The sequence below is a fragment of the Ranitomeya variabilis genome, chromosome 6, assembly GCF_051348905.1.
Source record: "Ranitomeya variabilis isolate aRanVar5 chromosome 6, aRanVar5.hap1, whole genome shotgun sequence".
Classification (NCBI taxonomy): domain Eukaryota; kingdom Metazoa; phylum Chordata; class Amphibia; order Anura; family Dendrobatidae; genus Ranitomeya; species Ranitomeya variabilis.
In genome coordinates, this window is record NC_135237.1 from 85,204,276 (window position 1) to 85,231,999 (window position 27,724).

Genomic DNA, 27,724 nt, shown 5'->3' on the forward strand with positions numbered 1-27,724 from the left:
CAGGGATGAAGTAGTGGTCTCACGTGATGCTATGTCATCTGGGATCATTGTGGCAAGGCATCACTGGGAACGGGAGCTGCTAAGGAGCATCGCGAGGATCGGGAAGGCTGCGGAGGCCGCCGGAAGGTGAGAATATCACGATTTTTTATTTTTTAAATTATTTTTAACTTTGTATCTCTTTACTATTGATGCTGCCTAGGCAGCATCAATAGTAAAAAGTTGGTCACACTTGTCAAATGCTATGTTTGACAAGTGTGACCAACCTGTCAATCAGTTTTCCAAGCAATGCTACAGATCGCTTAGAAAACACTAGCATTCTGCAAACTAATTACACATGCCAATTCCTCATGCATTTTACCCACGGCAGGGAGTTGAGGAATTGCCGAAGAAATTTATGCTGCAATTCAGCAACGTGTGGACATAACCTTACTGTTATTCATGCAACTTTGTATAATGGCTTTTTATTCATTGTGATAATATATTTAGCAGCTGCAATCGTGAAATACCCATCTCATGTTGTCATGTCATCGCAGTGGCCAATATGAAATCAAGGAAACCTAAGTTGGGTAGTTACAGTCTCTTCTGAAGTGCACTAGAACTTAAAATATGTGATAAAAGCCAGGAAGCTCAGTTAGAAGAATTTTTTGGCCTGATGAATCTCTTGACAGCAACCCTTGCAGAGAATTGTCTACAATAAGAGATGCGTAAGACAATTTCAACCTTGCCCCTTCTGAAATTGGGTGGACTTCAGTATGTGTGATCAATATTGAAAAAAGAAACAGCACTCACCATTGCTTCTTAAAAAGAAAAGTGGGGAAGTAAAAAAGGACAACAGCCGTTTTGTACCTATCTTAATGCTTGTGCGGGTGCAAACCGAACGTTTTGTAAGACAAAGGAGAAATTGCTGGCCAACTTTTATCCCTAACTATTTTGTGTGACACATCTCTCTGATTTAAGGGCATAAGAATTCAAAGTTTGAAAATTGCAAAATTTTTCAAATTTTTGCTAAATTTCAATTTCTTCACAAATAAACACAAGTTATATCGAATAAATTTTACCCCTATCAAGAAGTGTAATATGTCACGAAAAAACAATCTCAGAATCAGAGGGATACATTGAAGCATTCCAGAGTTATAATCTCATAAAGTGACACTGGTCAGAATTGTAAAAATTGTCCAGGTCATTAACAGGCAAACCACCTTGGGGTGTAAAGGTGTCTTAACCATTGCCTTCCATATTTGTGCTCCTGTTAAAACCACCTGTGATTTTTACTATATATTGTAATACTGTAGTATTGCAGTTTATAGTAAAACTGATCAGATGATAGCAGGTTCAAAAATAAAAAAAAAATAAAAACATGCTTTTAAAAATGTATAAATAAAAATAGTACTGGGCAAAAGTTTTTGGGACGTGTGAAAAAAACCTGCGAAGTAAGAATGCTTGCAAAAATAGAGGTGTTAATATTTTATGTTTTGCAATTAATAAAATGCAAAGGTAATGAACAAAACATAAACCTAAATTAAATCAATTTGATGTGACTGCCTTTTTCCTTCAAAGCAGCATTAAAGCATCAATTCCTCTAGGCATATTTGCACAAAGTTTTTAAAGGAACTCAGCAAGGAAGTTCTTCCAAACATCTTGGAGAACTAACCACAGATCTGTGGATGTAGACTTATGCAAATCCTTCTGTCTCCTCATGTGATCTCACACAGACTGTTGTGAAATTGGATTCTGGGCTCCCCCTGTGGCCACTTGTGGAATTTAACTTGTGTGCATCATCCCCTCTGTTCACCTGCTCCTATCAGGATGTGGGAGTCGCTATATAACCTTGCTCCTCTGTCAGTTTCATGCCGGTCAACAATGTAATCAGTAGCCTTTCTGTGCTTGTTCCTGCTACTAGACAACTCCCAGCTAAGTTTGGACTTTTGTCCTTGTGTGTTTTTGCATTTTGTTCCTGTTCACAGCTGCTGTTTCGTTACTGTGTCTGGAAAGCTCTTGTGAGCGGAAATTGCCACTATGGTGTTATGAGTTAATGCTAGAGTCTTAAAGTAATTTCTGGATGGTGTTTTGATAGGGTTTTCTGCTGACCATGAAAGTGCCCTTTCTGTCTTCATACTATCTAGTAAGCGGACCTCGATTTTGCTAGACCTATTTTCATGCTACGTTTGTCATTTCATCTTAAATCACCGCCAATATATGTGGGGGCCTCTGTCTGCCTTTTGGGAAAATTTCTCTAGAGGTGAGCCAGGACTGTCTTTTCCTCTGCTAGGATTAGGTAGTTCTCCGGCTGGCGCTGGGCATCTAGGGATAAAAAAACGTAGGCATGCTACACGGCCACTTCTAGTTGTGCGGCAGGTTTAGTTCATGGTCAGTATAGTTTCCATCTTCCAAGAGCTAGTTCTCATATATGCTGGGCTATGTTCTCTCGCCATTGAGAATCATGACAGTTTGACCGGCCCAAAAAAGGGTTAAATTACTGGCTGAGAAAGGAGAGAAAAAAGAAGTCTGCTACAATTTTTTTTTTTTTTTCCCTCTAGTTCTGAGTGTGCTCTTAATTGAATCACTTGCTAGTCTGCCTATACTGCAGCCTTCCTCTCTTCCTCTCCTTCTAATCCTTGAATGGCTCTGTGTTCACCTGTTTCAAATGGATCTTCAGAGTGTAGCTACAGGTTTGAATAATCTCGCCACAAAGGTACAAAATTTGCAAGATTTTGTTGTTCATGCACCTATGTCTGAGCCTAGAATTCCTTTGCCTGAATTCTTCTCGGGGAATAGATCTCACTTTCAAAATTTTAAAAATAATTGCAAATTGTTTTTGTCCCTGAAGTCTCGCTCTGCCGGAGACCCTGCACAGCAGGTCAGGATTGTAATTTCCTTGCTCCGGGGCGACCCTCAAGACTGGGCTTTTGCATTGGCACCAGGGGATCCTGCGTTGCTCAATGTGGATGCGTTTTTTCTGGCCTTGGGGTTGCTTTATGAGGAACCTCATTTAGAGCTTCAGGCGGAAAAGGCCTTGATGTCCTTGTCTCAGGGGCAAGATGAAGCTGAAATATACTGCCAAAAATTCCGCAAATGGTCTGTGCTTACTCAGTGGAATGAGTGCACCCTGGCGGCGATTTTCAGAGAAGGTCTCTCTGATGCCATTAAGGATGTTATGGTGGGGTTCCCTGTGCCTGCGAGTCTGAATGAGTCCATGACGATGGCTATTCAGATCGATAGGCGTCTGCGGGAGCGCAAACCTGTGCACCATTTGGCGGTGTCTACTGAGAAAACGCCAGAAAATATGCAATGTGATAGAATTCTGTCCAGAAGCGAGCGGCAGAATTTTAGACGAAAAAATGGGTTGTGCTTCTATTGTGGTGATTCAACTCATGTTATATCAGCATGCTTTAAGCGTACTAAGAAGCCTGACAAGTCTGTTTCAATTAGCACTTTACAGTCTAAGTTTATTCTATCTGTGACCCTGATTTGTTCTTTGTCATCTATTACCGCGGACGCCTATGTCGACTCTGGCGCTGCTTTGAGTCTTATGGATTGGTCCTTTGCCAAACGCTGTGGGTATGATTTGCAGCCATTGGAGGCTCCGATACCTCTGAAAGGGATTGACTCCACCCCATTGGCTAGTAATAAACCACAATACTGGACACAAGTGACTATGCGTGTTAATCCGGATCACCAGGAGGTTATTCGCTTTCTGGTGCTGTATAATCTACATGATGTTTTGGTGCTGGGATTGCCATGGCTGCAATCTCATAACCCAGTCCTCGACTGGAGAGCTATGTCTGTGTTAAGCTGGGGATGTAAAGGAACTCATGGGGACGTACCTTTGGTTTCCATTTCATCATCTATTCCCTCTGAGATTCCTGAATTCTTGTCTGACTTTCGTGACGTTTTTGAAGAACCCAAGGTTGGTTCACTACCTCCGCACCGGGAGTGCGATTGTGCCATAGACTTGATTCCGGGTAGTAAATACCCTAAGGGTCGTTTATTTAATCTGTCTGTGCCTGAACACGCTGCTATGCGAGAATATATAAAGGAGTCCTTGGAAAAGGGACATATTCGTCCTTCGTCATCTCCCTTAGGAGCCGGTTTTTTCTTTGTGTCTAAGAAAGACGGCTCTTTGAGGCCGTGTATTGATTATCGACTTTTGAATAAAATCACTGTTAAATATCAATATCCGTTACCACTGCTTACTGATTTGTTTGCTCGTATAAAGGGGGCCAAGTGGTTCTCTAAGATTGATCTCCGTGGGGCGTATAATTTGGTGCGAATCAAGCAGGGGGATGAGTGGAAAACCGCATTTAATACGCCCGAGGGCCATTTTGAGTATTTGGTGATGCCTTTTGGTCTTTCAAATGCCCCTTCAGTCTTCCAGTCCTTTATGCATGACATTTTCCGCGATTATTTGGATAAATTTATGATTGTGTATCTGGATGATATTCTGATTTTTTCGGATGACTGGGACTCTCATGTCCAGCAGGTCAGGAGGGTTTTTCAGGTTTTGCGGTCTAATTCCTTGTGTGTGAAGGGTTCTAAGTGTGTTTTTGGGGTTCAGAAGATTTCCTTCTTGGGATACATTTTTTCCCCCTCTTCCATCGAGATGGATCCTGTCAAGGTTCAGGCTATTGGTGATTGGACGCAACCCTCTTCTCTTAAGAGTCTTCAGAAATTTTTGGGCTTTGCTAACTTTTATCGTCGATTTATTGCTGGTTTTTCTGATGTTGTAAAACCATTGACTGATTTGACTAAGAAGGGTGCTGATGTTGCTGATTGGTCCCCTGATGCTGTGGAGGCCTTTCGGGAGCTCAAGCGCCGCTTTTCTTCCGCCCCAGTGTTGCGTCAGCCTGATGTTGCTCTTCCTTTTCAGGTTGAGGTCGACGCTTCTGAAATCGGAGCTGGGGCGGTGTTGTCGCAGAGAAGTTCCGACTGCTCCGTGATGAGACCTTGTGCTTTTTTTTCCCGTAAATTTTCGCCCGCCGAGCGGAATTATGATATTGGGAATCGGGAGCTTTTGGCCATGAAGTGGGCTTTTGAGGAGTGGCGTCACTGGCTTGAGGGGGCCAGACATCAGGTGGTGGTATTGACTGACCACAAAAATTTAATTTACCTTGAGTCTGCCAGGCGCCTGAATCCTAGACAAGCGCGCTGGTCGTTGTTTTTCTCTCGGTTTAATTTTGTGGTGTCTTACCTACCGGGTTCTAAGAATGTTAAGGCGGATGCCCTTTCTAGGAGTTTTGAGCCTGACTCCCCTGGTAATTCTGAGCCCACAGGTATCCTTAAAGATGGAGTGATATTGTCTGCCGTTTCTCCAGACCTGCGGCGGGCCTTGCAGGAGTTTCAGGCGGATAGACCTGATCGTTGCCCACCTGGTAGACTGTTTGTTCCTGATGATTGGACCAGTAGAGTCATCTCTGAGGTTCATTCTTCTGCGTTGGCAGGTCATCCTGGAATCTTTGGTACCAGGGATTTGGTGGCAAGGTCCTTCTGGTGGCCTTCCCTGTCACGAGATGTGCGAGGCTTTGTGCAGTCTTGTGACGTTTGTGCTCGGGCCAAGCCTTGTTGTTCTCGGGCTAGTGGATTGTTGTTACCCTTGCCTATCCCGAAGAGGCCTTGGACGCACATCTCGATGGATTTTATTTCGGATCTGCCTGTTTCTCAGAAGATGTCTGTCATCTGGGTGGTGTGTGACCGTTTCTCTAAGATGGTCCATCTGGTTCCCTTGCCTAAGTTGCCTTCTTCTTCCGAGTTGGTTCCTCTGTTTTTTCAAAATGTTGTTCGTTTGCATGGTATTCCGGAGAATATCGTTTCTGACAGAGGGACCCAATTCGTGTCTAGATTTTGGCGGGCATTCTGTGCTAGGATGGGCATAGATTTGTCTTTTTCGTCTGCTTTCCATCCTCAGACTAATGGCCAGACCGAGCGAACTAATCAGACCTTGGAGACTTATTTGAGGTGTTTTGTGTCTGCGGATCAGGATGATTGGGTTGCTTTTTTGCCTTTGGCGGAGTTCGCCCTCAATAATCGGGCCAGCTCTGCCACCTTGGTGTCCCCGTTTTTCTGTAATTCGGGGTTTCATCCTCGATTTTCCTCCGGTCAAGTGGAATCTTCGGATTGTCCTGGAGTGGATGCTGTGGTGGAGAGGTTGCATCAGATTTGGGGGCAGGTGGTGGACAATTTGAAGTTGTCCCAGGAGAAGACTCAGCTTTTTGCCAACCGCCGTCGTCGTGTTGGTCCTCGGCTTTGTGTTGGGGACTTGGTGTGGTTGTCTTCTCGTTTTGTCCCTATGAGGGTTTCTTCTCCTACGTTTAAGCCTCGGTTCATCGGCCCGTACAAGATATTGGAGATTCTTAACCCTGTGTCCTTCCGTTTGGACCTCCCTGCATCCTTTTCGATTCATAATGTTTTTCATCGGTCATTGTTGCGCAGGTATGAGGTACCAGCTGTGCCTTCCGTTGAGCCTCCTGCTCCGGTGTTGGTTGAGGATGAGTTGGAGTACGTTGTGGAAAAGATCTTGGACTCTCGTGTTTCCAGACGGAAACTCCAGTATCTGGTCAAATGGAAGGGATACGGTCAGGAGGATAATTCTTGGGTCACTGCCTCTGATGTTCATGCCTCCGATCTTGTCCGTGCCTTTCATAGGGCTCATCCTGATCGCCCTGGTGGTTCTGGTGAGGGTTCGGTGCCCCCTCCTTGAGGGGGGGGTACTGTTGTGAAATTGGATTCTGGGCTCCCCCTGTGGCCACTTGTGGAATTTAACTTGTGTGCATCATCCCCTCTGTTCACCTGCTCCTATCAGGATGTGGGAGTCGCTATATAACCTTGCTCCTCTGTCAGTTTCATGCCGGTCAACAATGTAATCAGTAGCCTTTCTGTGCTTGTTCCTGCTACTAGACAACTCCCAGCTAAGTTTGGACTTTTGTCCTTGTGTGTTTTTGCATTTTGTTCCTGTTCACAGCTGCTGTTTCGTTACTGTGTCTGGAAAGCTCTTGTGAGCGGAAATTGCCACTCTGGTGTTATGAGTTAATGCTAGAGTCTTAAAGTAATTTCTGGATGGTGTTTTGATAGGGTTTTCTGCTGACCATGAAAGTGCCCTTTCTGTCTTCATACTATCTAGTAAGCGGACCTCGATTTTGCTAGACCTATTTTCATGCTACGTTTGTCATTTCATCTTAAATCACCGCCAATATATGTGGGGGCCTCTGTCTGCCTTTTGGGAAAATTTCTCTAGAGGTGAGCCAGGACTGTCTTTTCCTCTGCTAGGATTAGGTAGTTCTCCGGCTGGCGCTGGGCATCTAGGGATAAAAAAACGTAGGCATGCTACACGGCCACTTCTAGTTGTGCGGCAGGTTTAGTTCATGGTCAGTATAGTTTCCATCTTCCAAGAGCTAGTTCTCATATATGCTGGGCTATGTTCTCTCGCCATTGAGAATCATGACAACAGACTCTATGTTGAGATAAGGGCTCTCTATGGGTCATTTTATTACTTACAGAAATTGGTGTTCTTCTTTACTCTGGAAATAGTTCTTATTCATATTGGTCTTTATGTTGGGGCATTTTCCAGATAAAGACATAATTTAAAGTCAATCAGATGCTTCCATGATGGACAAATATCTGCCCAGGACTGTAAGAAGAGACAGAAAGATTTGCACAAGTTCATCCACAGAAGATCTCTGATTAGTTCTCTGAAATATTTTGGAACAACCTCCCTGCCGAGAACCTTCAAAAACTGTGTGAAAATGTATGTGGAAGAATTGATGTTTTGATGCTGTCAAAAACTGATTTGATATAGATTTCTTTTTTTCTTCTTTTCTGCATTTTGTTCACTGATAAAAATAAACTATTAAGGCAGGGTTCAGATTGCATTGTGCAGTCCGTTCAATGCATACGTTAAATGGACTGTGCAACGCTAGTGCCTTTTCCAAGATCACATTATGCGATCACGCTAGCGCAGATGCTCCATCTGCGCTATCGGTGATGGACCCGGAAACGCTGCAGACCGTGTCCGAGGGTCCGTCACAGAATGACGGCACTTCGCTAATGCATGCCGATTATAACATGCATTAGCGATGCGCTACATAATTGCAGTCAATGGGTGCGCTAATGTATCCGTTATATAGCGTTAGTGCCACTATGTAACGGATGCCGTCAGCACATTGCCATTAACGCAGTGTGAACCCAGCCTAACACTACTTTTCTTAGAAGCATTTTTACTTTGCAGCATTTTTTTCCACAACTGCCTAAAATGTTTGCCCAGTACTGTATATAAAAATTTGAATCACACCTACTTCCCCTATTAAAAACAAAGAGAATCAAAGAAGAAAAATAAAAGTCCAATTTATCAAAATATAAAATTATAATCAATCCGGTTGGTAGATACATATTGAAAAGCAAAGTTGAAATACCAAAATTGTGGTTTTTCGGTTACCACAACTCTGCAAATTAATGCAATACAAGTGATGAAAATGTCATGTCTACTAATCTATTTACTACTATCTCCTACTAAAGATACCGTATATCGAGTATAAGCCGAGATTTTCAGCCCAAAAAATGGGCTGAAAGTGCCCCTCTCGGCTTATACTCGAGTCATGGAAGGCGGGGGGGTCGGCGGGTGAGGTGGAGCGACGCCTGTCAAATACTCACCTGCTTCCAGCGCTCCTGGTGCAGTCCCCGCATGTCCCACGGTCTTCAGGCACGGCAGCTTCTTCCCCTGTTCAGCGGTCACTGGTACCACTCATTAAAGTTATGAATATGGGCTCCACTCCCATAGGGGTGGAGCCGCATATTCATTACTGTAATGTGCGAAACCGTGTGACCGCTCACTACAGGAAGAAGCTGCCGCTCCCGGAGATGTGGGACATGCGGGACCGCGCCGGGAGCAGGTGAGTATTTCATATTCACCTTTCCGCGTTCCTCCGCCACCTCGTCTTCCGCGTCTTCTGCAGTGACTGTTCAGGTCAGAGGGTGCAGTGACATATTAGTGTGCACACTGCCCTCTGCCTGAACAGTCAGTGCGGAGAGACTGGATGCTGAGGAGCAGCGGGCAGCGACGAGAGGTGAGTATGTCATTTTTTTTTTAGTGCAGCAGCAGCATTACATGTGGCACAATGCAATATGGAGCATCTATGGGGCCATAATGAACTGCATGGAGCATTATCTGGAGCATCTATTGGGCCATAACTGCATGGAGCATTATATGGGGCATCTATGGGGCCATAACTGCATGGAGCATTATATAGGGCATCTATGGGGCCATAACTGCATGGAGCATTATATGGGGCATCTATGGGGCCTGTCATGGTTCCCAATGGCAAGGGAACGTAAGAAACATATAAATAACGAACGAGCTCTCGGGTGATGGAAACTCGAGTTGACCGTGAGCTAAATCTACCACACAACTAATAGTAGCCAGGGAGCATACCTACGGCTTCCTATATGCCACGCGCCAGCCGGAGGACTAACTACGCCTGGTAGAGGAAGAAACAGACCTGGCTTACCTCTAGGGAAATACCTCAAAAGATGATAGCAGCCCCCCACATGTAATAACGGTGAATTAAGAGGAAAAGACATACACAGTATGAAAGTAGATTTAGCAAAGAGAGGTCCACTTACTTGATAGCAGAAAGATACAAAAGAGGACTTCACGATCAACTGAAAACCCTTTCAAAAACCATCCTGAAATTACTTTAAGACTCCTGTGTCAACTCATGACACAGGAGTGGCAATTTCAGCCCGCAAGAGCTTCCAGCTACAGAGAATTACAAAAACTGCAAACTGGACAAAAGATACAAAACAAAAGGACAAAGTCCACTTAGCTGATCAGCAGACTAGTAGCAGGAACATGCAACCGAAGGCTCTGGTTACAATGATGACCGGCAAGGAAATGACTGGAGAGCAAGGCTAAATAGGAAACTCCCAAACGCTGATGGAAGCAGGTAAACAGAAGCAGCAAAGTGCAAACAAGTCACCAATACCACCAGCAACCACCAGGGGAGCCCAAAAAGCGGATACACAACAGTACCCTCCCCTTAAGGAGGGGGCACCGAACCCTCACAAGAACCGCCAGGGCGATCTGGATGAGCCCTATGAAAGGCACGAACCAAATCCGAGGCATGAACATCAGAGGCAGTTACCCAAGAATTATCTTCCTGACCATAGCCCTTCCATTTAACCAGATATTGAAGTCTCCGTCTGGAAATACGGGAGTCCAAGATCTTTTCTACCACGTACTCCAATTCACCCTCCACCAGCACAGGAGCAGGAGGTTCAGTAGAAGGAACCACCGGTACCTCATATCTCCGCAACAGCGACCGATGGAACACATTATGGATAGCGAAAGATGCCGGGAGGTCCAAACGAAAGGAGACAGGGTTAAGAATCTCCAAAATCCTATAAGGACCGATGAACCGAGGCTTAAATTTAGGAGAAGAAACCCTCATAGGGACAAAACGGGAAGACAACCACACCAAGTCCCCAACACGAAGGTGGGGGCCAACACGACGACGGCGGTTAGCAAACTGCTGAGTCCTCTCCTGGGACAATTCCAAATTATCCACCACTTGTCCCCAAATCTGATGCAACCGATCCACTACCGCATCCACTCCAGGACAATCCGAAGATTCAACCTGACCAGATGAAAAACGCGGATGAAACCCTGAATTGCAAAAGAAAGGAGAAACCAAAGTGGCAGAACTAGCCCGATTATTAAGAGCAAACTCTGCCAACGGCAGAAAGGCAACCCAATCATCCTGATCCGCAGACACAAAACACCTCAAATAAGTCTCCAAAGTTTGATTAGTTCGTTCCATCTGGCCATTGGTTTGAGGATGGAATGCAGACGAAAAAGACAAATCAATGCCCAACCTGGCACAGACTGCCCGCCAAAATCTAGACACGAACTGGGTACCCCTGTCAGAAACGATGTTTTACGGAATACCATGCAAGCGAACCACATTTTGAAAAAACAGAGGGACCAACTCAGATGAGGAAGGCAACTTAGGCAATGGCACCAAATAAACCATTTTAGAAAAACGGTCACACACCACCCAGATGACAGACATCTTCTGAGAAACAGGGAGGTCCGAGATAAAGTCCATAGACTCAGAGCGGCGCCAGAGTCCACATAGGCATCCACGGTAATAACTGATAATGAACAAATCAAGGTTACAGACAAAATAAATTTGGACTGTAAAGTGCCAATTGAAATAGACTTGTCAACCTTCCTAGTACGTTTAGAGCATGCCGATATAACATGAGCTGAATCACCACAATAGAAGCATAACCCATTTTTACGCCTATAATTCTGCCGCTCGCTTCTGGACATAATTCTGTCACATTGCATTTTCTCTGGCGTCTCTTCAGAAGATACCGCCAAATGGTGCACGGGTTTGCGCTCCCGCAAACGCCGATCAATCTGAATTGCCAATGTCATGGACTCATTCAGACCTGTAGGCGCAGGGAACCCGACCATAACATCTTTAACGGCATCAGAAAGGCCCTCTCTGAAATTTGCCGCTAAGGCGCACTCATTCCACTGAGTAAGCACAGACCATTTACGAAATTTTTGGCAGTATATCTCAGCTTCATCTTGCCCTTGAGATAGGGCTATCAAAGCTTTTTCAGCTTGAATCTCCAAATTAGGTTCCTCATAAAGCAACCCTAAAGCCAGGAAAAACGCATCCACATTGAGCAACGCAGGATCCCCTGGTGCCAATGAAAATGCCCAATTTTGAGGGTCACCTCGCAGCAAAGAAATTACAATCTTAACCTGCTGGACAGGATCTCCTGAGGAGTGAGGTCTGAGAGAAAGGAACAATTTACAATTATATTTGAAATTCAGAAACCGAGATCTATCACCGGAAAACACCTCTGGTGTAGGGATTTTAGGTTCAGAAATAGGAGTATGCATAACAAAATCTTGCAAATTTTGAACCTTCGTAGCAAGATTATTTAAACCTGCAGCCAAACTCTGAGGATCCATCTTTAAACAGGTGAGCTCAGAGCCATTCAAGGATTATAAGGAGAGAAAGGCAAAGGCAGTAATTAGAGCTGAAATACAACTGATCCAACTATGGAGCAAGCATAGGGAAAAAGAAGAAAAAAAAACAAACAAAAAAAAATTTACCGACTTCTTTTTTCTCTCCTTTCTTCTGCCAATAAGTTTTAACGGGGCCGGTCATACTGTCATGGTTCCCAATGGCAAGGGAACGTAAGAAACATATAAATAACGAACGAGCTCTCGGGTGATGGAAACTCGAGTTGACCGTGAGCTAAATCTACCACACAATTAATAGTAGCCAGGGAGCATACCTACGGCTTCCTATATGCCACGCGCCAGCCAGAGGACTAACTACGCCTGGTAGAGGAAGAAACAGACCTGGCTTACCTCTAGGGAAATACCTCAAAAGATGATAGCAGCCCCCCACATGTAATAACGGTGAATTAAGAGGAAAAGACATACACAGTATGAAAGTAGATTTAGCAAAGAGAGGTCCACTTACTAGATAGCAGAAAGATACAAAAGAGGACTTCACGGTCAACTGAAAACCCTTTCAAAAACCATCCTGAAATTACTTTAAGACTCCTGTGTCAACTCATGACACAGGAGTGGCAATTTCAGCCCGCAAGAGCTTCCAGCTACAGAGAATTACAAAAACTGCAAACTGGACAAAAGATACAAAACAAAAGGACAAAGTCCACTTAGCTGATCAGCAGACTAGTAGCAGGAACATGCAACCGAAGGCTCTGGTTACAATGATGACCGGCAAGGAAATGACTGGAGAGCAAGGCTAAATAGGAAACTCCCAAACGCTGATGGAAGCAGGTGAACAGAAGCAGCAAAGTGCAAACAAGTCACCAATACCACCAGCAACCACCAGGGGAGCCCAAAAAGCGGATACACAACAGGGGCCATAATGAACTGCATGCAGCATTATATGGGGCATCTATGGGGCCATAAAGAACTGCATGGAGCATTGTAAGGGGCATCTATGGGGCAATAAAGAACTGCATGGAGCATTATATGGAGCATTACATGGGGCCATAAAGAACTGCATGGGGCATTATATGGGGCATCTATGGGGCCATAAAGAACTGCATGGAGCATTATATGGGGCATCTATGGGGCCATAAAGAACTGCATGGAGCATTATATGGGGCATCTATGGGGCCATAAAGAACTGCATGGAGCATTGTATGGAGCATCTATGGGGCCATAAAGAACTGCATGGATCATTATATAGGGCATTTATGGGGCCATAAAGAACTGCATGGAGCATTATATTGGGCATCTATGGGGCCATAAAGAACTGAATTGAGCATTATATGGGACATCTTATGGGGCCATAAAGAACTGCATGGAGCATTATATGGGGCATATTTGTATGTGGAGCATCTTATGGGGCCATAATGAACTGTATGGAGCATTATATGGGGCCTATTTTGTATGGAGCATCTTATGGGGCCATAATGTACATTATGGAGCATGATATGGGGCTCCTGATTCAATATGGATATTCAAAAACACTTAACCTACTGATGTCTCAATTAATTTTACTTTTATTGGTATCTATTTTTATTTTTGACATTTACCTGTAGCTGCTGCATTTTCCACCCTAGGCTTATACTCGAGTCAATAAGTGTTCCCAGTTTTTTGTTGCACAATTAGGGGGGTCGGCTTATACTCGAGTATATATGGTATATAAAAATAATTAGCACATTACACACAAAAAGAGCCATCATACAGCTCCGTCAACTGAAAGATAAAGAAGTTACAAAACTTGGAAAATGGCAATAGAAGCAACAACATTTTTTTTTCCATTTAAATAAAAAAAAAGACATTAACAAATAGTGTTGAGCGATACCGTCCGATACTTGAAAGTATCGGTATCGGAAAGTATCGGCCGATACCGGCAAAGTATCGGATCTAATCCGATACCGATACCCGATACCAATACAAGTCAATGGGACTCATGTATCGGACGGTATTCCTGATGGTTCCCAGGGTCTGAAGGAGAGGAAACTCTCCTTCAGGCCCTGGGAACCATATTAATGTGTAAAATAAAGAATTAAAATAAAAAATATTGCTATACTCACCTCTCCGACGCAGCCTGCACCTTACCGAGGGAACCGGCAGCGTTGTTTGCTTAAAATTTGCGCTTTAACTTCCTTACGCGAAGTCCCGGCTTGTGATTGGTCACGCGCCGCCCATGTGGCCGCGACGCAACCAATCACAGCAAGCCGTGACGTAATTTCAGGTCCTTCAGGATTTTAAAATTACGTTCCGGCGTTGTGATTGGTCGCGTCGCGGTCACATGGGCGACGCGACCAATCACAAGCCGTGACGTCACGGGAGGCTGGACACGCGCGCATTTTAAAATGCGCGCGTCTCCTGCCTCCCGTGACGTCACGGCTTGTGATTGGTCGCGTCGCCCATGTGGCCGCGACGCAACCAATCACAGCAAGCCGTGACGTAATTTCAGGTCCTTCAGGATTTTAAAATTACGTTCCGGCGTTGTGATTGGTCGTGTCGCGGTCACATGGGCGACGCGACCAATCACAAGCCGTGACGTCACGGGAGGCTGGACACGCGCGCATTTTAAAATGCGCGCGTCTCCTGCCTCCCGTGACGTCACGGCTTGTGATTGGTCGCGTCGCCCATGTGACCGCGACGCGACCAATCACAACGCCGGAACGTAATTTTAAAATCCTGAAGGACCTGAAATTACGTCACGGCTTGCTGTGATTGGTTGCGTCGCGGCCACATGGGCGGCGCGCGACCAATCACAAGCCGGGACTTCGCGTAAGGAAGTTAAAGCGCGAATTTTAAGCAAACAACGCTGCCGGTTCCCTCGGTAAGGTGCAGGCTGCGTCGGAGAGGTGAGTATAGCAATATTTTTTATTTTAATTCTTTCTTTTACACATTAATGTTGTTTCGATATCGATACCCGATACCACAAAAGTATCGGATCTCGGTATCGGAATTCCGATACCCGCAAGTATCGGCCGATACCCGATACTTGCGGTATCGGAATGCTCAACACTATTAACAAATGATATTGCTGTAATCATACTGACCTGGAGAATCATGTTGATAAGTAATTTTTACTATACATTAATTTGCTGAGGAAGGTATTCTTAGTTTCTAAGTGAAGAAATATAGAAGCATAGAATATACAGTATCTTACTTGGTTGAAAATATTTTGATACCACGGGTAAGGAAAAATCTCTGTTTTATTCTAGATACTTTTCTGACCAACATAAACAGACAATACTATGCACCAATTTTCTCCATACTCGTGTCCAAACATCTTGTTGAAAATATTTGGAACAGTTGTGTGGAATTGATAGCACAATATCCAGAGTACTTCATGTAGATATAATATGACAACATTAAATATATTGGAGTTACTCAATGGATTATTATTTGAAAATGGTTATTTTGCACAAAAAGTAAATGGCATAGAGTTAAAAAGAATGTAAAAAAATTAAATTACTGTTTGGAGGTAGCCTTAGCTATAGAGTTAGGAAAAAATAATTTTATGATTTTTTGTCAGAAATCGAACATAGTTAATAAAATATATGTTCCTTGAACGGAAGGCATGATAAACCCCTACATGGCCTTCTAGGGATTCAGGTACAATGTGGTGTTTTTAGTTGTACAGCTAGTGATTGACTAGATTGTACAGAGACCAGTTGGGTGTAGATGTGGTTTAGCTCTATAGCAAGTCTTCCTTACTACCTTTACCCATGTGGGAGTGTGGTATATGCTTAACAGTATAGCCAGACCATTGTGTAGGCTGAGGTGTCAACATTGATCCTGTGGGCACCTTGGCCACAGAGCTTCAGGCCTTGTCTTTGGATGGTTGTGGACATTAAAGAACAACAGCAACTTCTATGTCCTACAGATTCAAGTGTCTCGAGCTGACAGAATGTTGCAGTTGAACCCAAGGAAAATTTGCCGGACTGCATAGATGGGCATATAATTAAGTTGTCCATCTTTTCTGCTTCGTATAATTTATACTTTCACCTCCGTTCTGTATCCTCTGGATACGAGAGCCAACAAGTGGGCAATATTTTGTCTTTGCTCCTTGGAAATGCAAAGGTTTGGGCATTTAGAGAAAAATTAAAATCTACACAGACATCTCTGGAGAGGGGACATATCACCATTAGTGTTGAGCATTCCGATGCTGCAAGTATCGGGTATCGGCCGATACTTGCTGTATCGGAATTCCGATACCGGGATTCCGATACTCTTGTGGTATCGGGTATCGGGTATCGCAACAACATTAATGTTAAAATGTGTAAAAGAGAGAATTAAAATAAAAAATATCGCTATACTCACCTGTCCGACGCAGCCGGGACTTCAGCGAGGGAACCGGCAGCGTTGTTTGTTTAAAATTCGCGCTATTACTTGGTTACGTGAATTCCCGGCTTGTGATTGGTCAGGTCGGCCACGTTGCCGGGACGCGGACCAATCACAGCAAGCCGTGACGAAATTACGTCACGGCTTGCTGTGATTGGTCCGCGTCCCGGCAATATGGCCGCCCTGACCAATCACAAGCCGTGACGTCACGGGAGGCTGGACACGCGCCCATTTTAAAATGAGCGCGTCCAGCCTCCCGGCTTGTGATTGGTTGACCGCGGCGCAACCAATCACAAGCCGTGACGTCACGGGAGGCTGGACACGCGCCCATTTTAAAATGAGCGCGTCCAGCCTCCCGGCTTGTGATTGGTTGACCGCGGCGCAACCAATCACAAGCCGTGACGTCACGGGAGGCTGGACACGCGCCCATTTTAAAATGAGCGCGTCCAGCCTCCCGGCTTGTGATTGGTTGACCGCGGCGCAACCAATCACAAGCCGTGACGTCACGGGAGGCTGGACACGCGCCCATTTTAAAATGAGCGCGTGTCCAGCCTCCCGTGACGTCACGGCTTGTGATTGGTCAGGGCGGCCATATTGCCGGGACGCGGACCAATCACAGCAAGCCGTGACGTAATTTCGTCACGGCTTGCTGTGATTGGTCCGCGTCCCGGCAACATGGCCGACCTGACCAATCACAAGCCGGGAATTCACGTAACCAAGTAATAGCGCGAATTTTAAACAAACAACGCTGCCGGTTCCCTCGCTGAAGTCCCGGCTGCGTTGGACAGGTGAGTATAGCGATATTTTTTATTTTAATTCTTTCTTTTACACATTTATATGGTTCCCAGGGCCTGAAGGAGAGTTTCCTCTCCTTCAGACCCTGGGAACCATCAGGAATACCGTCCGATACATGAGTCCCATTGACTTGTATTGGTATCGGGTATCGGTATCGGATTGGATCCGATACTTTGCCGGTATCGGCCGATACTTTCCGATACCGATACTTTCAAGTATCGGACGGTATCGCTCAACACTAATCACCATCACATTGAACATATGAGATTAATTATAGCTGGGGAAGAGAGAAACTAATTATGACTGGAGAAGAGAGAGAGAGCTGACACGTCAACCTCCATTAAAGTAGGGGCGTCCTGCAATGACCAGATAGTTACAATAGGAGATTTGCTCTGGGAAAAAGACACCAAGACTGAGACTCGTTTACGCAAAGGCAGGGATGGCAATTCCAATGCATAATCTTCCTCTGATCTAAGCATGGCTTCCAGACCTTTTGGAGCCAGTGGTCAGAGATAAATATTGGGGATTATATCAATCCAACGTTTATGGGAGATATATTTTCGGCGTCGGAGAGAAGGTATGAACATAATGCATTCACTGACATCACAGTAAGGCCGGTAGAGGCATTCCACCTTAATATTGGTCTGATGTATGGTGCTATCCATGCAATGTTTAATCTCTACAGACAGGTAATATCACGATAAGAAACATTATGCAATATCTACTGCCTGGGACCTCCTGGGATGAAGATATTCTGTAAGTTGGGGATCTCATAAAATTCAAAAAGACCTAAGACACCCAACAACCAGCCCTCACATGAGCTCACCAAGAGGAAGTATGTGGGCCTTACCTTGAATTGATAAAAATAAAAGTTTGGGCTTCTGTCATTGTAAGTCTTGGAAAGTACAGCTTGCTGTGGGTTCTGTCCGTTTCCCTAAGAAGTACCTCCATTTGCTTAGCTCTGAACCATTTCCGTGGTTCAGGTTTAGTAATTTTTTTTGTTATCCTCTTTATTTTATGTAACCATATATAGCATATTATTTTGTTCCCATTTTGTATTATCTTTGTATGTTTTTTTATAACCACTGCCTGCCTTTCCAGATTACATATATAAAATGCAATATCTCTGTTCCTCTTTCTCTTTAAACTGCACCCCTGAAGCCATACACTACCTGTAATATATGCCCATTCAGCCTGTATAAATGATTGGTGGTGGTAGCTAGTAGATCTTTTTGTTATTGTGTTGTCGTATTTTTTTCTGTTCTTGGCTTCATTAATGTTTACACTGACAAAGTTACTGTGGCTGAATTCAAGATCTGTAAGTTGGTTCAGAGTGATTGTACAGCTGAGGACTACTGCTCTGAGGTTAGATGTTGGGCGGTAGAGAGCCTCTGGAACGACCCCGCTTTTAAGAGTCAGTTTTGGCAAGGACTTTTAGACCAGATTAAGGACACATTGGTATACAGTCCTTGTCTGCCTTGTCTAATTGTTCTTATTGTCTTTTTTCTTCCATCTCGATTTGCTCCTCTACAGTAATTTTCCACTTTCCCATTTTGGTTTGCTCTATCATATCCTGGATGGAGATTTTTAGAGGGAGAATAAGGACAAAAAAAGACTCAGCATTTGAAACAGGGATGGAAAGGAGCAATAGTTCAACAGACAGAAGAACCAACCACAAAGAAACAGGTCACGAGATCGAAACTCCAAACCAAGCTATGACAGTATCCCCCCTCTATGAGGTGCCACGCCACTGGACCAACAGCAAATCCCTCATATGACATCACTGATAGAACTCCCTCACCAGGCGATCTTCAGGACTATAACCTTTTTGCTTGATGAAATACTGCAGGCGGCAACTCGTTCAACCTCATACTCTCGATCCTCCTAAAAATCCACCTCAATTATGTCATAAGGACTGGGTGTCCCCTCATATCTTTTTGCCCCCGAGGGTGGTTTGCACAATAATGACCAGGCCACTGTCCCTTTATGAGGTAATAACTCTGGAATGCTTTCATGGATCCCGGTGATTCTGAGACTGTTTTTTTGTGACATATTGTACTTCATTATAGTGGTAAAGTTTCTATGATATGGCTTGCCTTTATTTGTGAAAAAAACTGAAATTTGGTGAAAATTTTGAAAATTTCGCAATTTTCCAACTTTGAATTTTGATGCCCTTAAATGAAATGTTACTCAAAATACTTAATAAGTAACATTTTCCACATGTCTACTTTACATCAGCACAAATTTGGAACCAATATTTTTTTGTTTGGAAGAGGCTGTGTTGCATTTGGAAAGCCTCTGATGTGCCTAAACTGTGAAAATGCCCACAAGTTATACCATTTTGGAATCTTGACCCCTCAGGGAACTAATCTAGATGTGTATTGAGCACCTTGAACCCTCAGGTGCTTCACAGATGTTTATAACGTTGAGCCGTAAAAATAAAAAAAATCAAATTTTCCCCACAAATATGTTTTCAGCACAAAATATTGCATTTTCATAAGAGTAACAGGAGAAATTGTAACATACAATTTGTTGTGCAATTTCTCCTGAGTACGCTGGCACCCAATATGAGGGAGAAAAGTATTGTTTGGGCGCATGACAGGGCATGATTCATGGTAAGCACTTTGAACCCTCAGGTGCTTCACAGAAGTATATAAAGTTGAGCAGTGAAATTAATAAAATCACATTTTCCTCACAAAAACGTTGCTTTTGCCCCAAGTTGCCAGAATTTTTTTTACAACAAACTTGGGTCCATTTTTTCCTGAGTGTGCCAATACCCTAGATGTAATCCGGAGATATTTTTCAGGCACAGTGCACAGCTCAGAACACAAAGTGCACCAGATTTGCAGGTACCATGACCCACTGGAAGAGCCCATGAGATGCCAGTACAGCAGAACCCCCCATAAGTGACCCCATTTTACAAACTACACCTCTCAATTAATTCATCTAGGGGTGCAGTGATCATATTGTCACCATGGGTGTGTCACAGAATTTTATACCATTGAGCAGTAAAGAAAAAAATATACATTTTTACCATCAAAATTTAGTTTTAGTCCCAGCTTTTACATTTTCACACAAGCTCTATTTGCCTCCTGGAGCACGGATTTTCCCAGAAGAGTTTGCGGACTCCATATACAGAGCCACTAATTGCTAGAAGAGCAGAATACCCCTCATTCTGTATATACATAGAATACATACAGTGGGGGAAATAATTATTTGATCCCTTGCTGATCTTGTAAGTTTTCCCACTGACAAAGACATGAACAGTCTATAATTTTAAGGGTAGGTTAATTTTAACATTGAGAGATAGAATATCAAAAATAAAATCCAGAAAATCACATTGTATAAATTATATAAATTTATTTTCATATCTGTTAAAATAAGCAGAAAGTGTCAATCCCTTTAACCCCTTCTGTGCATGGCCAATTTTCTTTTTTGCGCTTTTATTTTTCCTTCACTTCTTCCAAGGGCCAGAACCACATAATAATTTTCTTTATAAACAGAACAACATAATATACTGCAAAACCGTAAAAACATTTGAAATGCAATGAAATGGCAAAAAAAGCACAAAAAATGCAATTGATTACTGGTTCTAGTTCTATGACGTTCAAAATTACCTGCAAACATGAAGAAGTCAGTACAATTATAGTATAATTTTAATTAAAGAATACTGAAGCACCACTAGAAGTAGTATTGGGGAGCACACAAGCTCAGCTCCCTCTACCCGCCCCACGGGCGTAGACCACACAGGATAGCTCCCAACAAAGATACAGGCAAAAAAACGGAGCAAGAACATCCACAGCAACATATTTTTAAAACTAAAAAAGTATAAAGTTTATTCAATAATTACAACATAGTAACATCAATATTACAACTGTAATGAGTGCTAAATGCACTCTGCAGACACAGAGAGGCAACAATAGAGGGGAAATGATGATAGCCACACACAGGGGGGGGGAAAGCACATGCAGTTGTGCCCTTTCACCCCCATGAAGCACTGGGACGCTCAGCTCACAATAACAATCACCTATAGGGTCCTTCCGGTATCCCCTTATGAATATAACACAGAGTTATGGAGCACAAGTGTGCGCCATACTCAATAAAGCTTACCCATTGTAGTTGCAAACATGAAGAAGTCAGTACAATTATAGTATAATGATTTCAAACTTGCAGTTTTTAATTATTTTGATGAAAAAAATTCTGTTCACCAAGATGTGTGAATCTTGTTTTTTTAATATTTCTATTGATACCATTTTGAGTAACATGTAATGTTTTAATCACATTTTATTGCATTTTGTGTTAGGCCGGCGTCACACATGCGAGTTTTACGGACGTAAGAGCGCAGAAACTACGTCCGTAAAACTCGCATAACATACGGCACAATTATTCTCAATGGGGCTGCTCCTATCAGCCGTATATTACGGATCCGTAATATACGGCTTTCTACATGCTGCGTTTCGCATGCTGCGTTTGTCAGCGTATTGCGCAAAAAAATCGCCAATGAAAGTCTTTGGGGGCGAGAAAAATACGGATTCCACACGGACCAGCAGTGTGACTTGCGAGAAATACGCAGCGGTGTTAGTGAAAAGTCGGTAATTCAACTGCCGGCTTTTCATTTCTCCTGCACAAACCCGACAGGATATGAGACATGGTTTACATACAGTAAACCATCTCATATCCCCTTTTTTTTTGCATATTCCACACTACTAATGTTAGTAGTGTGTATGTGCAAAATTTCAGCGCTGTAGCTGCTAAAATAAAGGGTTAAATGGCGGAAAAAATTGGCGTGGGCTCCCGCGCAATTTTCTCCACCAGAGTGGTAAAGCCAGTGACCGAGGGCAGATATTAATAGCCAGGAGAGGGTCCATGGTTATTCGCCCCCCCGTGGCTAAAAACATCTGCCCCCAGCCACCCCAGAAAAGGCACATCTGGAAGATGCGCCTATTCTGGCACTTGGCCACTCTCTTCCCACTCCCGTGTAGCAGTGGGATATGGGGTAATGAAGGGTTAATGCCACCTTGCTATTGTAAGGTGACATTAAGCCAGATTAATAATGGAGAGGCGTCAATTATGACACCTATCCATTATTAATCCAATTGTTTGAAAGGGTTAAAAAACACACACACACATGATTTAAAAGTATTTTAATGAAATAAACAAAGCGGTTGTTTTAATAATTTATTGCTCTCTCAATCCATTTTCAGGCCCTCGCTTGGCAAAATAATAAACGCACAAGATACATACCTTCAGATGACCTATCACGTTCAACGAGGTAATCCATCTGAAGGGGTTAACTAATATTACAGGCACGAGCTGCGATAAACCACTCGCTCGTGCCTGTAATCCCCGAAAATCTCGCAGTACGGATGCCATACGGATTACATACGGAGGATGCCATGCGCAAAATATGCTGACACACCCTGACTACGGATCAATATTTTGGGAACATTTCTCCGTATTACGGCCGTAGTACGGACGTATAATACGTGGCGTATTGTCTTACGCCAAGTGTGACGCCGGCCTTAGGGTTGGTGGATTGCACTAAATTAAAATAAATAATAAAGTGCAATCTCAACCTGGGGTCCACCATGCAGTGATGTATAACTGCTGCTAGTGAACAACGGCGGAACGAAGCAGTGAGCGTAAACCTTAATCGGACTTCGTTAATTCCACACAGTATGAACGGAACGCAAAGTATAAAGCTCAGTTACCCATAGGGACGATAGCACGTGGGTTGCGCTCGCTCTGCAACTAAACTGTGCCAATCGCACACAAGAATGAAGCAGATGCAGAGCCAAAGGAAAGAACAAATGTGATGCTAGATGCAAAGCCCTGACCCTTTCCCTGAGAGGTGTAGCCTGAGGGTTGGACTTGCACTGTAACTCAGCTGTGCTAACTGCACACATGGAGGAAACAGATGCTAAGCCAAGGGGTAGCTACCCAGTACTAACCCTACCTGCCAACATAAGAACTCTCAGTGTATAGGGCGTCATGTGCAAACAGAGTGGTAGACTATCCACTCACAAACACCACACATAAGTGATACTAGCGTGCCCACGTGTGCCACTGAAAGCCTTATAAAACCCTAGGCTCCACCTCAAACACACACCCAGGCAGCCATGGCATCGCCCGCGGGCCAATCTGGAGCAACCACATCACCAGAGCAGCTAACGTCCGACCACCAATGAGAAGACGCCAAATCACAGACATGCTCATTAAGGTGATCTCTGGACTTAGACTCCAGAGCGCAGGACTGCACCAGAACATCACTGGTTCCAACAGACTTAGCTGGAGAGCCAGCAGTAACCAAGTACTGTATATACCATGAGCCTGAGCAAGATGCTGGGACCAATATCTGTGCTGAGCAGCACCTGCCTTGGCTGGAGCTGCATGGGAGAACACAGCACCAGGCAATGCTTGGGATCTATCCCGTGTAGCGGGAGAATCCCGACACCTAACACTGTGTGTGTAGTGAGGGGTGCAACAATTGAAAAACAGCAATGCTGAATATGTTGTTTTCACTTTGAATGGAGTAAAATGGGGGATTACTTATTTATTTTAAATATTTTATAAGTATAGTAGTTTGCGAAAGTATTCACCCTCACCAACCCACTCCCCACCCCTCACTCCCTTGTATTTTTCATGCTTTGCAACCTCACAACCTGGAATTTCACTTTTTTGTTTTGGAGGGTTTTCGTCAGTTCATGTAAAGAACATGCCTAAAACGGTAAACATTTGGTTTTCTTTTTGTTATGAAGCAAACAACAAATAGGACAAATTAATTAATCGAAAACTTCAGTGTGCATAACTATTCTCCAACCCTAAAGTCAGTACTTTGTAGAGCCTCCTTTTGTGGCAATTACAGCTGAAAGTCACTTTGGATAAGTTTCTATGAGCTTTCCACATATTGTCACTGGGATCTCATCTAACCACAGCACCTACCTCCAAACATTTGTGGAGTTTCCCACATGTCTTTTGGCGAACTCAAAATGAGCCTTACAATTCTTATGTGGTAGTAAAGGCTTTTTCCTGCCCTCTCTTCCAGAAAGATCACCTCTATGGAGTGTACGGCTTATTGTGGTTGTATGGACAGATACTCCAGTCTCTGCTTGGGAACTCTGAAGCTCCTTAGGGGTTACCTTTGGTCTCTGTGCTCCCTCTCTGATTAATGCCCTCCTTGCCTGAACTGAGAGTTTTTGTGGGCTTGCACCATACGTTTTTAGGGCTTCATAGCAAAGAGGATGAATTCATATGCACATGCCAATTTTTAGTTATTTGATCTCATAAATTTTATTTCTGCCTATATTTTTCTCACTTCAAATCATCAACATAAGACAATTTTGGGGTGATGCATCACACACAAATCGGATTACAAAAATATTAAAACACAGGTTGCAATGTAACAAATTAGGTAGAAAGCTAGGTAGGAAGAATAATTTCGTAAGCCACTTTATGTTGTTTTTTAACTTTTTAAAATTTTCCTCATAGAACTTAAACCTGCGGTCCTGTGATAGTTTATCATTTATACAACTGCATCACAGTATGGAGGTAAAACCACAGTCTCCTATGAAACCTAGACTGAAGCTTAGCTTCAAAGAAGCAATTGTGTTGCAAGGAGTGGCGATGAGCATCTGGAATTGAGAGCCTCCAGCCCATTGAAGAGGTTAACAGCAGTGATAAGAGCTACACCACAGCCGGCATCTGCAATGTATGGTGTGCACTCAGCACCTGAGCCTACTCCTTACACTTACAACCATCAGGTGATATACATTTACATCACATGTCAGGAATGTCTTAACTGTTATTGTATTGTGTTCAGTTATTTAATTTGTCATGATACCAATCAAATGCAATCTTGCACCCTGCCATTAAAAAGACAAATTCTTTAACTTTAAGGCTTCGGCACCCATGCACATTAGACTAATGTCCTCCAAACCCGCTGATATCAGCAAGATTAGTCAACAATCTAACAAATATGTTGGTCTCCTGTCCCTCCTAAAACAAACAATGATAGGGAGAGAAGGATCTGGCCTGTTGAATTTCCAATGGCAAGTCATTTTATTTTCTGGGAGATAAGCACCTGCCAGAAGAAATAAGCTGAACCGAAAACTCCTGTGAATGCAGGCATTGGGCTAGATCGTTGTCGGTCAAACAAATGTTCAGCCGACAGCCACATAGTGTGTTTGGGGCCCCTAGAAACAACTTAAAGAGGGCAATATCTGTATATTAATGCCATCATAAGTTTACTGGGAATTTTGATGTCAGTTTTGGTGTGGTTATTGCCGTTTTCAATAATTAGTTACAGTATTACATTTTTCTTAATCCAATAAATAACATTTTGCGGTATGCAGGTTTTCTTGACAGGACCAGCAATCATAGCCAACTTCCTTCTAGAGAGACAGAAATTCTCTCCAAGTCTAACTCCTCCCAGCGAAACTCAGACAGTGCCAAAGATTGGCCTTGCAACTCCTATCCACAGGTTCCCTGCCGTGCTCATTTATCACAGGAGTTAACCATTACACAATGAGAAAAATCATAAACCACGCTTATACTTTTGTTCCACTGGCAGGGACACAATAAAATTATAGCCTATTTGAAGCCGGCCAAACTGATATCCTGACACATTGGCATGTTGCTCAACAAAATAATAAGTGCTCATACTCAGTGGTATGCTGTTTATGAAGTTAATAATGGTCTCCGCTTGACATTAAACAATAATCTCATGCCTCAGATTCCAAGTTTATAAAGTTTACATTTTTTACATTTTTACGGGACGTATATCAAAGATCTCTTTTTTGCAAATTCCAAATACAGACAATTATAGTGGGCTGTACTATCAACACTGATTTTACTGGTCACCAAATGTTTGCGTAAAAGTAGTCTATTCCTGAGAGGTGAAAATTTTATGAAATTGAGTTAATCATGTATTCTTGTATTTGACAAGAACTTTGTCATGGAAGAAAAAAAGGAAGGGCATTTCATAGGCAGGATCATCTGGATAGTATGTATTATGAGCAGATTTGGCATCAAGGCACCCAACTGAGAAAGCATGTGTTAGGAGGCAGACTTTTAGGTGTTTATCTTCCAATCATATTGAAATAGCTGTCATGGACAATTCCCAAGGCTTTGATTTATACCTAGTGTTGAGCATTCCGATACCACAAGTATCGGGTATCGGCCGATACTTGCGGGTATCGGAATTCCGATACCGAGATCCGATACTTTCGTGGTATCGGGAATCGGTATCGGGATTAATATCAATGTGTAAAAGAAAGAATTAAAATAAAAAATAGGGATATACTCACCTCTCCGACGCAGCCTGGACTTTACCGCCGTAACCGGGAGCCGTTGTACCTAAAAATGCGCGCTTGAAGGGCATTAGATGACATCACGGCGCTCTGATTGGTCCGTAGCGGTCACGTGACCGCTACGCGACCAATCACAAAGCAGTGACATCACCTAAGGTCTTTCAAGCTCTTGAAAGACCTTAGGTGACGTCACTGCTTTGTGATTGGTCGCGTAGCGGTCACGCGACCGCTACGCGACCAATCAGAAGCTGCGGACGTCTTCTAAGGTATTTCAAGCACTTGAAAGACCTTAGGTGATGTCACTGCTTTGTGATTGGTCGCGTAGCGGTCACGCGACTGCTACGGACCAATCAGAGCGCTGTGACGTCATCTAAGGCCCTTCAAGCGCGCATTCTTAGGTACAACGGCTCCCGGTTACGGCGGTAAAGTCCAGGCTGCGTCGGGGAGGTGAGTATATCCCTATTTTTTATTTTAATTCTTTCTTTTACACATTGATATGGATCCCAGGGCCTGAAGGAGAGTTTCCTCTCCTTCAGACCCTGGGAACCATACAGGATACCGTCCGATACTTGGTGTCCCATTGACTTGTATTGGTATCGGGTATCGGTATCGGATTAGATCCGATACTTTGCCGGTATCGGCCGATACTTTCCGATACCCATACTTTCAAGTACGGTATCGCTCAACACTATTTTTATACCACGTCTTTGGTCATTAATAACAGCAAAAGAGGTAAACTAAACTTGGGACTTTTTGGGGTTCATCCCACAAGGATTGGTGGAAGAGTTTATTATTAATAGTAAGTTACTGTATTTGTACTTTTCATCATCGATGCATGTTAAGGCTAAACCAGATCATTTGACAAAAAAAGGGAAAAAGTCAGTTCACCCATATAAAAGCCCAAAGCACAAAGACCGGAAGTGCCGCAGAAAAGAAACTGAAGAAAGAATGGATTCTAGTGTTAATATTTTAAGTTAAGAACACTATTTTTTAGGTAAGTATATAAAAAGTCACAACCCCTGTATAGGGATATCTAACAAATGTGTTTCAGACTGTCGTTTTTAATAATTGCATCTGATTCAAAAATACCAAATGTGTAAGAAATAATGACAAGTTAATTTAAAAGTAAAGTATCCCTTTCCTTTAGTGACAATTTTTATTTTGCAGTTTATTTTGTCCCTTTCTTCGAAAAGATTTTTTTTAATTGACATAAATGTAATGTACTGTAGATAAAAAAAAGTTGGGTAAAATGGAAAAAAAC

General features: G+C 43.3%; 1 long non-coding RNA gene across 1 annotated transcript in view; it reads right to left on the reverse strand.

The window, feature by feature from the left end:
* Window positions 1-27,724, reverse strand: part of LOC143781847 (uncharacterized) — a 46,199-nt gene that overhangs the window by 17,466 nt on the left and 1,009 nt on the right. The window lies entirely within an intron of this gene.